At 37.9% G+C, this 20004-nt stretch overlaps 1 pseudogene; it reads right to left on the reverse strand.

Annotated features, from left to right (window-relative positions):
- Nucleotides 1–1221: 1221 nt before the first annotated feature.
- On the reverse strand, nucleotides 1222–18243 carry LOC131842828 (uncharacterized protein K02A2.6-like; annotated as a pseudogene).
- Nucleotides 18244–20004: the final 1761 nt, after the last annotated feature.

A 20004-nucleotide genomic window follows, 5' to 3' on the forward strand; every position in this document is an offset into this window, starting at 1 on the left:
GGTAGAAAAACAAACTTATCTAGGACTAATTATTGATAGTAGACTGAATTGGAGTGAACATATTAATTACGTATGCGGCAAACTACGATCCCTGCTCGCAAAATTTACACTAATAAACAATAAAACTCCATATTTTATACGTCTACTACTATATAAAGCCCTAGGAGAATCGATCATATCATATGGTCTTAGTAGCTATGGACGCACTTTTAAATCGCACTTGGACAAAATATATGAACTGTTATATATAATATATATAACTATCACGATCTGTTTACATACTGTAAATTGATATCCATACATAACAAAATAAAATACACTATACTGTGCGAACAATACTTTAAGACAGAGAATCAACAGATATCCAGACGAACGAACATAACCCGCGGTGTTACTAATAAAAAACTAGTACTCCCAAGGTTCAATAATTTCTACGGAAAAAGAACTTCGAATTACGTAACAGCTAAACTAATAAATAGTATGCCAACTAATCTTAAAACAGAATTAAATATAAAAAACATAAAATGGAAATTAAAACAATATTATACACCTACTTATTAAATTATAATATGAATAACTAATAATATACACTTTACATCTTTTTATTAATTGTGATATACATAAGTATTTGAAACATCCTATATACGAAGTTACTCACTCACCGGTACTGATACCTACCCTCAATTATTTTACCTCAACTGAACTCACCACATACCCACTCAATTACTAATAATTGTTCAAATATTATTCTAGATTGTATTGCTTGTTTACTAATCATAAAAGCATTTGTTGGCTGGTTTAAAAAGTAGTAAAGTAAGTTGTAATAAGATTTGTATACCTGTCATAAAACTAGCAGATAAGTAATTATTGTATTATATATGGCCCTGTGTGCGCACAAAGTATTCATGCTTTTTAGTACACAGTCATAATTTTGTAAGTCATTGTTATTTTTGAATAACATAAATAAATAAATAAAATAAATAAAAAAAAACAATATTAAGAAAATCAAAGTTTTAACAGTAGTTGTACATTTTGTAATTATTGTGAAACTAGTTCAAATAACTCAAGAGCATATCTAAGGTGTTGTATATACATACATATATATATATATATATATATATATATATATATATATATATATATATATATATATATATATATATATATATATATATATTAATAAGCCGTTCATGGTTTGACCGTCAGGGTATTTAATATTCATCATATATTTTCCGCTTCCTGAAAGTCATCATCATCTGACTGTGTTCCCAACCTATCATTCACTGCAGAGTCTTCTGAATGCGCCGAATCATTTGGTTCATACATTTCTGCTCTTCTCTCTCGGGCCCGGCAACTCCAGTCTGGCGACTCGTACGATAATGCCAATTTTTCCGGGTGCAATAAGGTAGGTGATAACGGAACGGAACCCATTGCTGGCGGTGACACGGGGACAGGCGTTGACGGCAGCGATGACGTCATAGCAAGTGGAGGAGACGACTGGTGCAGCGTCAATCGGGGCCACGGCAGTGACGACGGCGGCAACGGCAGAGGACTAGGTAAGTACGTACTTCCATCTGTACTTTGCTCATGGTTGTTACTACTCCCTTTATATAATAACAACTGATTTTTGTGTCTTTTGACACATTCTAGGCTATATGTACCTTGTATTATATACAACACTTTACCCAATCGTTTAACTATTATGCCCTTACTCCATGTAAAACAATTTTTATTTGTATATTTTTTATACATCACACTATAATTTTTGTTAAAATCCCTCGTTTTAGTTTTCGCGCGTAACTTAATTTGCGTACACTGTTTATTTTGTACATGATTAGATACGGTCGGTGACGAGGGTGATGATGATGTTGGATTAATCAAATCTAGTCGCGATCTTAACTTACGGCCATATACCATTTGAGCGGGCGATAAACCCGTGGTGGTGTGTACGGAGTTACGGTAATCCATGAGATATTTTAGTAATTTAATCTTTGTTTCTCTTACATTACAACGTGACAAAAGACATGATTTAATTCCCTTTTTCACTACTTTGACGAAGCTTTCAGCTTGCCCATTGCTCGCAGGGTGGTATACCGGCGATGTGACGTGTGATATTCCGTTGGAAATACAAAAGCTTTCAAAGTCGTGAGAACAAAAAGCAGTACCGTTATCACTCGCTAGCGTTTTTGGTACTCCATACCTCGACATAAAATCGCATAGTTTTTCGATCGCTGGACGTCGTATTAGTATTCATATTGTACACTTCAACCCATTTCGTGTGGGCGTCTACTACTACTAAATCCGTACAACCTTTTATTGGACCTAAATAGTCATTGTAATTGTAATTGTAATTGTATGTTGGACTCCATTCTCCGCAATTAGCCTCTCATTCGGGCCGTTGTGCGTGTAGAGCCAGACTACTAAAGTAGCCAGCCAAGCTCCTCCCAAAAGCGCAGAAGACTCCTGGTGTCTTCGCAGGCTTCACGGAGCGACCTCACCGTTCCGAGGATTTGTTTTCGTTGTTGGGCCACTGCCGTGCACTCCAGGATTACGTGAGCCGCCGTTTCTTCAGCTTCAAAGCAGCCCCGACAAAGGGGGCTGTCTGTAGCATCAATTTTGTATAAGTGTTTGTTTAAGGAACAATGGCCCGTTATTGTCCCTATCATTATTTTGAGGTTTTGTCTATCTAGATTAAGTAGACGTGTTGTTAACCGATGGTTCGTTTTTGGAATTGCCACTTTAGATTGTTTGCAATCAGTGGTTAGGTTCCATCTTTGGTTTTGTATTTCGGTGGATCTCTGGCGAATCCAGGTGCGAAGTTGCGAGAATGGTATTGGCATAAGCGGGAGGGGGCCTGCAACCACCATACCGGATCCTACTCTCGCTAGTTCGTCCGCGGCGTCATTGCCATATGATCCACTGTGCCCCTTTATCCACTGGATAATTACTCCGTTGTGCGTTGCAATTTTTTCCAGGGCGATGTGGCACTCGATTATTAGTTTGTTGGATTTTCTGTTCTGTAGTGCTTTAAGCACGGCTGCACTGTCCGATATGATTTTAATGTTGAAATTGTTGACCCCTAACCTGTACACGGCTTTTGCTGCCTTTTTTTTTTTTTTTTTTAACGTGTGGAAAAATCTTCAAAAGACCGTCACCCCGCCGGAGGGATGGCGAGGTGGTGTGTGGGACTTGTACCCACTAAAAAACCACACGGTGTACCTACGAGCGCCTATGCCGGAGCCAGGGGATTCGCGAGTGCATTCTACCCCAGCTCCGACGGCGACGGCCCGCCCTGTAGATGTTGTAGGGCAGGCCCCATCTCGTTTTGTGGTTAGGGCGACCTATTTCGCCCTACTCCATTGTGGAGGCGTGTGGGTACACGCGCACACCTCCGGGGCCTTTGGATTGGGGGACTGCCTCCCTCAAGGCAGTCACCCCGGCCCCAGTGGGGGATAGAGGGGGGCGGAGTTGGGTACGCCCCCACCTCTAGGCCTGGCTCTTCTGCGGCGGAGGGAAGCGGGACGATCTGACTCCCGCTCCCTTTCCGCCGCCTCCTTCCGCGAGATAACTTCCTCGCAGAAGGAGCTCACCGCCAGCCACGATCTCTCGCTACTGATCATCCTCCGAACTAAATTCGGCAGCGAGAGATCGTCCCCCACTATTCGTGTGAGGACACGGCGCTCACTCTCGAACGCTGGACATTCGTCCAGCGTGTGTTGCGCCGTGTCCTCAACACCTCCGCACTCGTGGCAGCCGGTCGTCGGCTCCTTCCTCGCCACATGACACAGATACCGCCCGAAGCACCCGTGCCCGGACAGTATCTGTGTCATGCGGTACGTCAGTGGCCATCTCCTATTCATCCATCTTTTGAGGATGGGACGGACAGCCTCGACGGTCCTCAGGCCGGCCGATGGACTGGCCAGCCTTTCTCTCCACCTGATCCTGAGGATCCGCCGAAAGTCGGACCTCCGCGCTCCAATCTCATGACCAGCGGGTGCCTCCCCCATGGAACGTCGCTCCGCGCGCCAGTGATACACTGACGCGTGGAGCTCCGCTACCAAGTCCCACGGAGGAGACCCCGCCAGCAGACCCGCCGCTTCCCCGGATATGGTGCGGTAGCCTCTTATGGCCCGTATGGCCATGACCCTGTGTGGCCTGTTGAGGCAGGCCACATTTTCCCTACCTAGGGCCCCCACCCAGATGGGGGCCCCGTACAGGGCCATGGACCGCACCACGCCGAGGTATAGGCGGCGGGAACCTTCTCCCGGGCCCCTCACATTTGGCAGCAGCCAGCTAAGAGCGCCGGCGGCTGCCATGAGGCGAGGGACCAGGTTCCGGAAGTGAGCGCGGAAGCTCCAACGACTGTCCAGGTCAAGCCCCAAGTATCGAATACAGGGCTTGACCCCCACCCTCCGGCTTTTGCTGCCTCGGTCAGGGCAACACATTCGCACTGAAAGATCGAACTGTGTTTGCCGAGCGGTATAGATATGTTCATGTTGAGGTCAAGGGAATGTGCCCCAGCTCCTGAACCGTTCTGTGTTTTGGAGCCATCTGTGTATATGCGTAGTTCATTTACTGCAGATTGGTCCCTTTCCTCCTCCTTCAATTGTATTTGGTATTTCCTGTTGAACGAGTGGTATGCTTGAGTTCTGTCACACGGAGCGGCAATCAAGGGTTCATATTCGATTGCTTGGTTCAGGATGGTTGTGTGAGAACTGTAATGGTTTTTGCCCCATAGACCAAGATGGTATAATCTTGTGGCAGCTATAGCTGCTTCTTGCTGTATGTATAGGTCAAGGGGTGTTATGTTAAGGGCTATTTCCATTGCCATTGTTGGGGTTGTTTTCATACATCCAGTAACTGAGGAGCACGCAAGTCTTTGGAAAGATCTTAGTTTGTTGACTGTGGTCGTAAGTTTCGACCTTGTCCACCAAACCAAGGCCCCATATACCAGCATTGGTCTTATTACTGATGTGTATAGCCAAAGAGTTATTTTCGGGGAGACACCCTATTTATTACCAAGCATTTTCCTGCATTGATAGAATGCAATTGTGCTTTTGTTAATTTTGTGATCAAGGTGTTTATTCCAGAGAAGTTTACTGTCTAGTATGACTCCCAAGTACTTGACCTCCTCCTTAAGTTTAAGCTCTGTATTAAAGAGTTTCGGTAAATTGAAAGTACCTGGAGCTCTTTTGTTGGTGAACATGATGAGTTCTGTTTTAGAAGGATTAAAAAAAAAAAATAGTCGATGTGTATCCTATCAAAAGGCGAAAATGGATATTCCCAGCAGGAGGGGGGTGCGCGCGGGGGGGACGGCCGTAACTGAATGCATATATCGCATGATCCTATCATTCTTTCCAATGCTTGATCGATTCCTGGAAACCAAAATCGTGACCGCGCCTCGGCCTTAGTTTTGACTATACCTAAATGAGAAGAATGCAATTCATTAAAAATAATCGTGTATAAACTCTCCGGAATGACGACCTTATGACCTCTCATAATACACCCATTTTCTAACGATAATTGTAATCTACAAAGGTGAAACGGTTTGAGACGTATATCATTAATTTTAACTGGCCATCCATTTTGTATATATTTTAATACTCGATTCAAAATTGCATCTTTCATAGTCTCTTCTCGCAACTTAGACAGAGTTATTGGTATACTGCCGTCCATAGTAAAACAAATATACGTCGCCTTATCGCATGTTAACTCGTCGCATTCGTTAGAGATACACTGTTCGGTGCACGCGCACTTAATATTACTAGGCGCGGACGACAGAGGCGGGAGCACCGGCGGGTGGGGGACGGGGCCAGGTACGGTCGCCCGAGACAGGTAGTCTGCGCTGTTATCAGCGCTACGTATATATTCTATAATATAACAATAACCACTAAGAAACAACGCATACCGTTGCAACCTGTTTGCTGTTATTTCCGGTATGCCTTTGTATGGTCCAAATATCGAAATTAAGGGCTTATGATCCGTTCTTATTATAAACGGTACAGATCTACCATATAAATATTGATGGTAACGCCGCACACCGAAGATAATGGCCGTTGCCTCCTTTTGGATTTGTGCGTATCGTTTCTCGGCGGCGTTGAGAGTGCGCGACGCAAATGAAATAGGTCTTTAGATCCCGTCCGCTGCAATTTGTGACAGAATTGCTCCTAAGCCACTGGGTGACGCATCTACCGTTAATATCAATTTTGCGTGTGGATCGAAGTGCGCTAGAGTTTGTTCTGACATCAGTGCCTTTTTTATTGATTTAAAAGCGATGTCATGTTGTATGGGTCCAGTCCCATTTACAACCCTTTTTTAATAGTGCATATAAGAGGTTAAGTATACTTGCTGCATTAGGTACAAAATTCCTATAGTAGTTAATAAGCCCCAAAAATGACTGTAGTTGGTTAACATTAGTGGGAACTGGAGCCTCCACCATAGCTTTAATTTTATCTGGTGACTTTTTAAGGCCTTCCTTGGTAATTATTTAGCCAAGGTATTGGATTTCGTCCATAAAAAATTGACACTTTTCTTTCTGTAACGTTAATCCTACATTTTGCAGACGTTCTAGGACCGTATTTAAATTATTTAAATGCTCTGCCCTGTCCTTTCCCGTTATGAGAATGTCATCGAGCATAGAGATGACTCCGTCCATGCCTGCCAGCACCCCTTCGATTGCACGTTGGAAAATAGCCGGCGCGCTTGCTAAACCGAATACCAGGCGAGTATATAGGCCGCGGTGTGTATTGATGCACGTTAAGCTTTGTGAGTCATCATCTAACAAAAACTGATTGTAGGCCATAAATAAATCTAATTTTGTGAACTGTACTCCACCGTGCAGCTTTGAAAATAATTCACTGATGGTAGGAAGAGGGTACTGTTCCACTAATAACTGTTTATTAAGACTTACCGAGTAGTCCACACATAATCTAACTGAACCATTTCGCTTTAAGACGGGTACTATAGGTGAAACATACTCGCTGTATTCTACAGGTACTAGAATACCTAAATTGACTAACCTATCAATTTCCTCCCCTATTTTGTCTCGTAATGCAAAAGCTATGGGACGAGACTTAAAAAATATAGGGTTAGAACCGTCTTTCAGCAATAACTTAATTTTGTATTTATTAAATGTACCTAAGCTGTCCGAAAATAGCTTGGGGTATTGTTGTTGCAACTGATTAACGGATAAATCTATTTTGTTACAAAAATTTACTGGGCTCAACTCTAATTTAAATAGGGATATAAAATCTCTGCCTAACAGCGGTCGACCACCATCCCGTACCACGGGCACGTCCAGTTCGTGTGTTTGAGTTTTATAATTCACTGGTAACCGTAATATTCCTAAACATACAATTTTTTTACCGTTATATAATAAATAATAATAATAATAAAGACATTTATTCAGCATTACAGTATTCTTAATGCTATCTATCTTATATACTATACAATTTAAAAGCTAAAAGCTAAAACATACTAGTAACGCTGAATGTGACTCCCACTCAGCATTTATACTGCAGTATATATATACCACAGTGCTGATTTTCAGTGGGGCCACCACACACGAGAGAGCGTACGTAAAGATTACTAAAGAAAATAAAACGTTAAAATTAAGACCATTTTATAAACAGGTATGAAAATGTATGTAAAGATAAATGCAATTTTAATTAATGTATGTATTTAGTATATTCTGTATATTATTTAAGTAGGTATATTGCTATGTAATGAGATATTTATTATAATAAAATTTATTAATAATATTTAAATATATAACGTACATAAATGGTGTAGTTGGTACATTTTAGATGCTTATTATATTATATGTGTTCCCTGCTACAATGATTTTTGTTCTTTAAAGAGGTGAGTGAATAATTTATGTTTGAAAGAACTAACTGTCACTGAATTAAGGATAGGAGGAGGCAGATTATTCCAGCACTTAGTGGCAGAGTATTTAAAACTACCACGAAATGCTGTGGTGTTAAATTGGGGATATATTAATCGAGAACAAGTTTGGCCAAAATTACGATTAGAAAATCGAAGTTTATCAAATAAGTAAGAAGGCTTTTGATGTTTAATTATTCCAAATAACAACGTAGCGAAGTGTAGCTTGTTCCGTCTATCCATTTTTAACCAATTAGTTTGTTTTATAAATGGAGTAACATGTCCTCGAAATGGTATGGAAAAACAAAACCTAGCACAAGCATTCTGTACTCTCTGTATCAGGTTTTTAGTACGGACCAATGTACATTGTCCATAAACAGCATCAGCGTAATTGAATTTGGATAATATCAAAGAATCACAGAGTGTCTTACGCAGATCTTCACAAACAAAGTTACGTACACGATATAGCACTTTTAATCTATAAAAACAATTACGCACTGTCTGCAATATATGATTTTCAAAACGAAGGGTTCCATCGAAAATTACACCTAGATTACGAGCTTCATTCGTTTGTTGTAGAGGAATCCCTCCTATCAATACTGTGGGCTTATAAGACGTGATCTGCTTAATTTGATTTTTACTGCCAGCAACATAAATTTTGATTTAGCTGGATTTAATGTAAGATTATTGAGTTTCGCCCATTCAATTATTCTATTCAGATCTTTATTTAACTTATACGTAGCTGAATGTGTTTCTGTAGGTTTAAATGTAATGTATAACTGCAGATCGTCTGCGTATAAGTGATAACTGCAATGTTTAATACAATTAATTATGTCGGCGGAGTATAATATAAATAATATAGGTCCTAAAATTGACCCCTGGGGAACCCCTCTTCTCACGGGGGAAGCCGATGATGTTACTGGTAAACCTACTACACTACGCAGCTCTATCACTTGAAACCTGTCACTTAGATAACTTGAAATCCATTTTACAGCTTTGCTATCAAAGCCGTAAAATGATAACTTTGCTAATAATAAGGAAATATTTATTGTATCAAAAGCACGGGAAAAATCCAACAAAGTTAAAATAGAACCCATACCCTTATCTTGCCCTGTCAATATATCATCCACCACATGTACAAGAGCTGTTGTAGTGCTACGACCCTTCCTGAATCCGGACTGTAATGCAGGTAATATGTGGTTAGCTTCCAAATAGTCTCTTATTTGTAAGCATATCGCTTTTTCTACTATTTTCGATAAGCAAGCTAAGATACTAATCGGTCTTAAGTCGTTTACATCAAGAGGGTTTGTAATCTTGGGTATAGGCTTAATCAACGCGGTCTTCCATGCATCAGGAAAGGTACAAGTTTCAATAGATAAATTAACTATTGTGGTAATAAAATAAAGTGTGCGTGGTAGTGTTAACAAAATCATATCCAATGAAATATTATCACTCCCAGTAGCATTAGTTTTGAGTAATTTGATAATGTTTATTACAGTGTTTTGATCAACTGTTTTGAATTTAAAATTTGAAGAGTTATATTTATTAGAAGAATAATATAATAAATTAGATAAATTGGCGTGTTCTTCTCCTGGCAAATCAAGAAAATGTTTATTTATTAGATTCGGATCATTTATATGAGATGGAATATCTAATTGTTTTTTATTAAAGTTAGCAACCGTTTTTTTTAGGGTTTTCCATAGCTTTTTAGGGTTCTTAAGATTATTATTAATATTTTGTTTAAAATATGCACGTTTCTCATTACGTAGAGCTCGTTCAACAATTACTTTTAGTTCCTTGTAATATTTTTTATGCACTGTGCTTTTCATTTTATGGTATTTCCTATAGGCTTTATCGCGCAAAATCATCATTTCCTTGATAGTATGTGTAATCCAAGGGTAATTATTCTCCTTAACATAAATAATTTTTTTGGGCGCAAAGTAATCAAATAATTGTATAACTTGATTATTGAATTTTTCCACTGTATCATTTATGTCGTTACTTAAATATGATTCCCAATTAATTAAATTAACAGCAACATTAAATTCTTCCAAATTTATATTTTTAATGGGTCTATATTGTACATAATTAGATTTTAACTTGTCTTTTTTAATATTGAAAGTACATGTAACAAAAGCATGGCTACTAAGATTGTGAATATAATCCACAGAAGATTCTTTTAGTTGGATGTTTGAACAAATTATATCTTTATTTATTTATTAAAACTTTAATGCACATAATTGAAAGTACATATGGCGGACTTAACACTATGCGGCATTATCTACCAGTCAACCATGGGTGGTGCAGAGAATAATTGTTGGCGGTGCAAATATAAAAAATATATTAAACGATACACATAAAAATATATATGAATAAATAACTACATATATATATATATATACATACATAAACCATACATAAATACATATTTAATAATCTGACAATGAAATATCATGTACTGCCACAATAATGGAAATAAATAAAAAAAAACCTATACGTAAAAATGAAAAACAATAAGAAAACAGGACACAGGTTACAAGTTTAAATAATGTTCCCGTAATTTACGTTTGAAAGAAAATCTACTCGTGGCGGTTTTGATATGAAGGGGTAAGTCGTTCCAAAGTTTGATTGCCTGAATGGCGAAAGAATAATGGACGAAACCAGACAAATGAGCCGGGATATGAAGTAATAATTTTCTAGTAGTGCGAAGAGAGCGATTGGTGTTGTCCCCATGGAAATGAAATTTGCTGCTAATGTATTCAGGATAGTTTGGATCGTACAGAATAGAATAGAGAGTGCATAAAATACGGACATTTCTACGATAACGGATAGGCAGCCATTTAAGCTGTGAACGAAAAGAGGAGATATGATCGAACTTACGTAAATTAAAAATGAAGCGGATAGAATTATTGAGAAGACGATCCAATTTATTTAGAAGGTCTACATTCATGTCAGAGCAACACACATCAGCATAGTCGAGGGTAGGGAGCACTAAGGACTGGATGAGTAAAATTTTTGTGCTTACAGGGAGAAAGTTTTTTAACCTATATAAGTTGCGCAATGTAAGTGTGACTTTACGGCCAATTTCGCTAACATAGTTCTGCCAGCTGAGAGTACTATCCATCAATAAACCTAGGTTCTTAACTTTAGTACTGTATGGGATAGGTTGATTGTTGAACAGGAGTGGAGGTAGAGTATTGAAATTAATTTTACTGACTTGGGCACTGCTTCCAAGAATGATTGCCTGACACTTAGAAGGGTTAACAAATACACCAAACTTTTGGACCAATTGAATATATGACCAAGATCATTATTCAATTGGTCGATGGCTTCATTGACCTCAGCAGCAACTGTCTGACAATATATCTGAAGATCGTCTGCATATAAATGGTAAGAACATTTTAAACTCATAGTGATAAAATCTATAAAGATAGAAAAAAGTAATGGAGACAAAATACCGCCTTGGGGGACGCCAGCGTCAAGATCGCACCAATCAGATAATGACTGATTGACACGAACCGCCTGTTGACGTCCCCGAAGATAGGAGGAAAACCATTTAAGGACTGATGATGAAATCCCAAGGTGAGAAAGGATAGCTAGTAAGATATTATGGTCAACAGTGTTAAAAGCATTTGAGAAATCGACTAGAATGAGAACAGTTAATTTTGAACGTTCCATACCCTCTCTCGTATCCTCGGTGATTTTCAATAAGGCACTAGTGGTGCTGTGTCCAGGTCGAAAACCCGATTGGAATGGGTTTAACAGTTTGTTTTTAAAAACAAAGTCGGATAACTGTCTGTGGACAACAGCTTCAAGTATTTTAGAGAGAAAGGGCAGGATTGAGATAGGTCTGAAGTCCTTAAGAAGATTTGGGGATGACACTTTAGGAAGTGGAAGAACAAAAGCATTTAACCATGCTGCAGGGAATTCGGAAGAGAGTAGAGAAAAATTAATGATGTGAGAAATGATAGGGAGCAAATGCTCAAGTAAGAGAATTATCATAGGTCTACTCACATCATCAGAACCAATACAATTAGATTTAATTGAGGATATTATCTTAAAGATTTCATCATCAGAGGTGGGTGTAAATAAAAATTCAGCTACAGGAAGTTTAGGCCATGAAGTTATTTCAGCTAAAGTACTTGTCTTTTGAGAAACACTCAAAGCAGGAACGGTGGAAAAGTGCCTATTAAGGTCATTCAATGAAAAAGAAGAGGAAATCTCATTAGGTTGTTTGCACAACCCAAGTGATTTGAGAAACTTCCAAGTATTGGCCGAAGAGGAGTTTTGAATATTCGAATGGATGTAACGGCGTTTAGCTGCTCTTACCATATAGTTGCAGGTGTTGCGGGCAGTTTTGAAATTACTCCAATTCTCATCGCAACGATCCCTTCTAAACAACCTAAAAGCACGATTTCGTTTTCTCATGGCCATGCGTACTGCCTCAGTTATCCAGGGAGCTGGCTCTCTTCTAACCTTGACTAGATGGACCGGTGCATGTTTATCCATGATTTGAAGCACAGTACGATTAAACTCGGACACCTTGTCATTAATACATGAGGAGGACAGGACACATGACCAATCAACTGAAGTTAGATCCTTGCCCAATTTAGTCATGTCAACTCTTGAGAAATTTCGAAGACGAACTACTGCCGGTTTTGGTTTAAAAGTTTTAATATCATACGAAACATATAATAGGTCATGTCGAGAGAATTCAGGTGCAGGTAGTTGGCCATATTTTAGTACGGATGCTGGTGATGAGATAAAGATGTGGTCCAACCAAGTGTCAGGAGAATCTTTGTTGATATGCGTGGCACCAAGGGGTAATACAGAAAGGCTTACCGAATCTACAATATTGCGCAGTTTGAGAGACCTGTGAGTATCTTGTAGCAAGTCAGTATTAAAGTCTCCCATGATAATGTGATGTGTGTGCTCCGTCATAACAAACTCGAAAACAGACTCGAGGTCTTGAAAGTAATCGATGGAAGGAGGACAATAAACAACACCGAGAACGATCTTGGTACCCCTAATATCAACCGCCACGAATAAATATTCAGCGCTACCGGTGATGGATGAACTAACTAAAATTTTATAAGTAATACTACCCCGCAGGTAAATGGCCACACCTCCTCCTCGCCTATCAGTGCGATCATTACGTAGCAAAATGAAACCAGGTAAACTAACATAGGTGGAGGGAATAGTAGCATTTAACCAGCTTTCAGATACCAGGATCACATCGACTGTATTCGTACTAAAAGTATTCATTAGATCTCCATGGTGCTGTGGTAAACTCTGCGCATTAATATGACATATATTCAAGGTTCGACCGGTGCTCACAAGTTCCCGGCTGAGATAGGTGGAAAGAGAAGGTTCAAATATCGATCCATCTAGCGACTGAAAAGAATCATTCGAACTATTGGCTGTACAAAAAGAATCACTATCAGACATTTAAGAATAAATATAATAGTAATAAATATATATATAATATAATATACACAACACGATATATTTATACAAAAGGTATAAATAAAGTAAAAAAAAAAATGAATTGCAAGCGTATCGCCGACAAGGATGCAATGCACAAACCGCCGGCCATCTGCTGTTAAAGCTAATAACTAATTAGAAAAATAATCACAAGTTCACAATTGCGTTATAGGAATTGAAAAGATATAAATGACACTTATACTACATATTATCAATTGTACAAAAAAAAAAAAAAAGAAAAGGAGAAAGTAATATAGCTGAATAAACTCAGTATCCAGTCACCAACAGTAATTAAAAGTTTATAACAACAGACGGTTTACGTCACCGATTACAGATTACTTCATAGAATGAATGAATGACATTTATGTTTATTAAATGAATCTGTCACTGTCATTACTGTTACATGACAATCTTTGACAATCCAGTCATGTAAACATTACATCTTTACAACCTAATAATAATAAAAAAATAAAAATAGAATACAAACATAAAAGTGGGTGAAATAAAAATAAAAATATAAAGAAAAATAAAGGTATATCAGTAAATGCATCCTATACTATTGTTTCGCCTTCACGGTACGCTTAGAGCGCGCAGGACCGCCAGTAGCTACTTGAGTATGCTTAACTGCGACATCAACCGCCTGTGCGGGCTTAGAAGATACATCAGCAGCTTCTGATGCAGGCAAACTTGACTCCGCAGAAATGCTCTCCAGTATTTCCAAGCTTGAAATACGCTGACGTGCGCCAGAGGCGGTTTTCGCAAATATACTGCCATTATGAGTCCACACCCGTCGAATACCTAGACGTTTACGAGCCTCCAGGAATAACAGCTGTCTCCGTCTAGTCAGGAATTCAGATAGGACAAACTGGGTTCCTTTTAAACGCGATTTGTTTGCCCATATGTCTAATTTGATAACCGAATTAATAGGTCGGAAAACAACTGGTCTACACCGACCCTCAGTGAATGAACCCATTCGATAGCAGCTAATGATGTCAGCCTCCCCAAGAGAACGGCCCACACGGTCTCGCAGTATTCCAGTCACGGTGGTAGTCAGTTTTTCATTTGTGCTTTCAGGCACACCGCTGAGCATAAGGTATTTGGCCCGATGACGCATTTCAATATCATCATAAGATATATTGAGTTCCGTAATTTGCTGCCTGAGAAGTGTGAAGATAGTGAGCATGAACTCTTTAAACTCACGGAATTCTTGCTGCAGTTGACTGATTGTTGGGGTTGGGGAAGATGCATTCTTCAGCTGGGACTCTAGCTCAGACATCTTCTTAAAAAGTGTAGCTTCCATAGTTTTCTGGATGGATGCAATATCAGCAATACTCGTCATGATGTCCAGATGGATGATAAAGTGATATTGGAGTACAGTGAACTTGTGATGTCAAAAATAGTAGCAGTGGCAGGCGGGTTAGTGCAAATAAATTATACTATAAATACATAGAAACGGCTACAAACACTAGATGATAATAATTACTATAAGAATAATAAAAAAATATTGATATTTAATTAGAAATATGTAAATTTGATAATAAAGTTAATTAATTTTGAGAGAATGCTGTTTTAATAGACTGAACTATGCAACTACCCGCCAAAAAAAAAAAAAAAGTTATATCAATCAATGTAGAACTATTTTCTGTGAAATGCGTCGGTTCTTTTATATGTTGGATTAAATCCATGTACTTTATAAATTTTAATAGTTTATCAGTTTGACGATCTTGAGTGGCTAACAGGTTAATATTAAAGTCACCTAACAATATAAAATGTTCAAAACATCCCAAGGTAGCCAACGAATCTGTGAGTGCATCTAAAAATGTATCAACATCTAACCAGGGTGGACGATATGCAGTACCGATAGCAATTTTTTTTGAATTAATATGAACACTCAGCCACAGTTGTTCGACAGATGATGAATTCAGGTGTGTCAATTGACGAATATTCAGACCACGACGTGTATAAAAGCCGACTCCACCACCCCGTGAACGGACATGTGCGGGTCGAGGAATGTGATGTAGCTGATAGCCTGGGACTGCAGGAGCGCGTTCTTCCTCTCCCGCTCTGAGCCATGTTTCATTAATGGCCATAATATCCACGTTATGACGTGACATTGCAGAAAGAAATTCATCATGTTTTGTACCAAGGGAACATGGGTTTAAGAGGCCGATAGAAAAATTTTCCCTTTTAATTTGAAATTTCATTACATACGAATATAACACTAACAAATTTTTATTGTTTAGCAAAAATAATGTTAAAAGAGTTATGTGTCTGTAGGTATAAACTGATATAGACTTGACTACTATTGTATATTGTAGTGTGCTATAACGTATCTTTGTGAGTTGTGTAAAAATACAAAACATATCATTATAATTACAAATCAGTCTGTGTATATAATATATATTCAAATGTATAGTATATATGTATTTGTTTGTGCCAATATACACAAAGTAATATATTACTGTATTTGTATTTATCATAAGCAAAAACAAAATTTCTTTAAGTACCTTATATAAATATATAGAAATTATATACAAGAAAGTATATGTATCTAACGAATTAATAATATATACTGAGTTCTCATATAAAATATTCCACATAATGGTGACCCCACTGAATACAACAACGGATTTAAGCAATAACACAACTACATACTCATTAACATAATCTATAAACATGAAAATATGTACACATACAGTATAATAAAAGTAAGAAAACAAAAACAATATATTAACTCTGAACAAAACAAAAAATAACAAAATTAGAAATAACATTGTAATAGTAATTTCAAACACAACCAACATGATCATTATTAAAAACCCTATCGAGGTCTAAGGTAGTACGAAATCTTATGGCCGGTCCTCCCACATGTTGCCGTGCGAAAAGCTTTCCATTTCGTGTCCACGAAAATTTCCAGTTGTATTGTTCACATGCCTCTCTAACTTTATAAAATAACTGCTTGTTTTCACGAGTGAGCCGTTCATTAATATAAAACTTGCATGGGGCACTCGAGAGATCAAGGCCACTTGTATCCAGTCCACGTCGCACGCGAGCCGCATGCAGCAGCTCCTCCCGCAGCTGTCGGCGCGTTAAGCGCACCACTAAGGAGCGCGGCCGTGCTCTGGCGTTCGCCTCATCTGCAGAGCTCGATGTTTTATGATTATTATAATAGTATTGGCCAAAACGATTTGCACTTACCACATCTCCCTCATTAATATCCACACCAAGTTTTTTGGCAGCCAGCACTGCTAAATGTACTCCACTCTCTCCTTTTTCTTCTGGGAGTCCCGTAATTTCCAAGTCATTGGAAAATAACTCTTGGCTTTGTTCATTTAACTCAATTTGTAAGCTAGCTACCTTCACTGCGAGATCTTTTCTGGATTCAAGACATTTTTCAATCGACTGTACTCTCATCTCAACATCAGTCATGCGACTATTAAATTTTTCCAATGCTGATGTAAATTTCTCCATCTCCATAGTAAAGTGGTTGGTTATACTTATATAGTGCTCTGAAAGATGTTGTTCAATAACAACTTTAAGAGATTCTGTAATCTCTTGTTTAATAATGTTTCGAATTGTGTTTTCGGTCATATTACAGTTGCAGCTTTGCTCAGTTGGAATACGTTTTTGGGTACGTTTTGTTATATTGCTATCGTCATGATCAGACAAATCTACAGAATCACTAGTGGCGTTTGCTAAGTTTTGAACTGGTAGCTGTTGTGGAGAATTAACTTTATTTGTTTTAGGCATCTTTTTAATACATGTATTACAATTCCAGCTATTTTTTCTGTCCTTTTCCATAATATTAAAACGTTTCTCTGACACGTTAGCACATTCCAAATCATAATATAATTTGCAAGACGCACAGCACAACATCTGTTTATTTTTAATAACAACTTTACATCGCGTACAGTAGCGATGACCGGCGCCATTTGTATTAGGTGTCATTTTGACTATAAAGCGAAAAACGCAATTTGAGTTCAGAAGTGCTTCAATCACGTGTACACGTACTAAATATTACAGCGCTGTGGTTTATTGCTTTTGTGCTGCACTCACTGTGTGACGAACGATAGCGCGGGTTGTCGTAGGTCAAGTTTTCACTAATTGTTGAACAAAAATAAAAATGTTTTTGAAGATTACTCACTAATTATAATGAATCCAATGATAATATATATATTAATTGGTAGCACTTTTCACTTAGTTTCTATCGATATGTTGCACTGTTCGCAAAACGAACTATTACTCAAGATATTATTTATTTTGACTGAGCGAATCATTTATGGTCTAATGGCGTACGTTGAACACCGTATACCATACATATTTATTTTATTTTTTATAAAATAAATATGTATGGTATACGGTGTTAATAATTAATTATACCATATATATGTCGACAATTGTTTACGAGCGTTTGATAACGGCACATTTTTAAAATGTAAATTATAATAAAATTCTGAAATCACCGTCACTGCCGAACCGCTATCAATTTCAAATTTGAATGGCAAGCTATTAATAAATATTATCACCACCATGGGTTCTCCCTTAATGATCGGATATGATACAACTTACCATCATCATCACTCTTGTCACCGCCATCCACGTCTACGTAATTCACTTTTGAACACATTTTACGCAAGTGGCCTTTTTTGTGATACTTTTTGCACTGATAATTAGCAAATTTGCATTCGGACGATTTATGATTTGTGTAACCACAGACACTGCACTTCACTTTACCCGTATTTGAGTTATTTCTGGTTTTTGTAATCTGATTTATATGACTGTCAGCCGGTAGGACGTCTCTGGGCGCTGCCAGACTACTCGCACTGACTGCGGCTGCCACTCGGCCTTACTTAAAATACCAAACTGCGTTGTCGCCATTTTGCTTTTAATTCTGCCAATATGTGGGTACCTCGTCGCCAATGATATGCGTAGTGAAGACAAGTGAAACGTACACGGGTTCGTATCGCACTGCTTTATTATAAGACAGCTTGATGGTGGGCGCAGCCACACAGGTGTACCAACATACCTAACAGGATGATTACAGAATGGTGCCGCGTGACCAGGATTATACGTCAGACAATCTTGAATTACTCCGTAGTTCAAGAACGTGTAATTAAAAGAATTTGGGTTACTACTGTTTATCTTACGTCATGTTGCGTTACGTTTACGGGTTCTCTATTCGTTTCTTTACGGTTTACTTTGCGTTACGTTGCGTTATGTTCACGGGTTCTCTATTCGTTTCTTTGCAGATTACCTTGCATTAAGTTTACGAATTCTCTTCTTCGTTCCGTTTCTTTTAATTTTATTTCGGTTTCGATTTGTTTTCGGTTTTATTTGTAACTTAAATTTGGTTTTATTTCTTTTGTTTTACTACTTTGATTTGGATTTTGCTCTATGTTACGTTTTTTTAACTTTTATGTGTTAGGTTAAGTAATTCTAATATAATGATTCTCTTTCAGGAACCTGATCGCCTTGTTGCTATGCGTAGGTTTGATTACCACTACTTGTAGTCATTTCTATTATAAGGTCATAGGGGCGTAGGAACTTAATTTTACTAATATTATAATCACGGAAGTTTTGAGTGTAGATGAATGGATGGATGTTTATTACTCTTTCGGTCATAATTTTTGAATGGATTTCAATGAAGCTTTAAAATAATGTAGCTTATACATCAGAATAACACATAAGCTAGAAATTACAAGCGGGTGAAACCGCGGGCGCAGCTAGTATGTAATATAGTAATATAATAAAAAAAAAGTTTAAGTAGAGGCTAGGGGCGTAGTAGGAAACCTTGTAACGCCAAGTTAGATATGAGGGGTATACTCGTTCAGCATAGTTTAGAATATGGACTAGATGTTATCATATGTATACACTGGCAAACAACAGAGTAGAGAGTAGGTCCTCAACTAGCAGAACTGACCTAACAGCAGTTTCAGGGTAGTAAGGGTTTAGGGGCGTAGTATTTAGGGTAGTTAGTATAATCAATATACATATATATCGTTAAACAAGGGGTATAGAATGAATATAATTATAATAGCTGTATAATTTAAATAGGGGTAGATTGCCGATTATCTTGTATGTATGTGCTTTGTTTACTATGGTATATATATATTTGTTAAACAATGTTTTTCAGGGATTGACTATCTGATGACCGGCCGACAGATAAGTAAGACGTGGACGTGGAGGCAAATTGCTTGAGCATTCTTCAGAACAATGGAGACCGGTATATGTATCATTTTAATATATTTACTGTAGATCTAAATGATCTACAGTTCGCGTAAACAAAATTTATATGACCTGTCTTGTGGTACTTAGTCATTTCTAATTGATAGTACATAAATGATTACATTTTTATTTAGCATATAAACTAGTAATAGATTTTATAATTCTCGGTATCTTACGATATACGGTATAACGTCTTCATAATATTACGAATTGTGCTCTATATAGCTATATAGGTGATCTATAATTAAACATTTTAAAATGAGGAAACAAAAAAAAAATGACAAATAGTTTCTTTAAGTGAGTTAAGTACGTATCTAAGAGTTGAATTTTAAAAATTTTAATTTTCGCACGGGAAAGGGATATAAACATGATAATTGATTGATAGGGAAATTTGTGTCATTAATTATCTCTTTT

This window comes from Achroia grisella, unplaced genomic scaffold, assembly GCF_030625045.1.
Source record: "Achroia grisella isolate CSIRO2021 unplaced genomic scaffold, CSIRO_AGI_Agris_v1 utg25068, whole genome shotgun sequence".
Lineage (NCBI taxonomy): Eukaryota > Metazoa > Arthropoda > Insecta > Lepidoptera > Pyralidae > Achroia > Achroia grisella.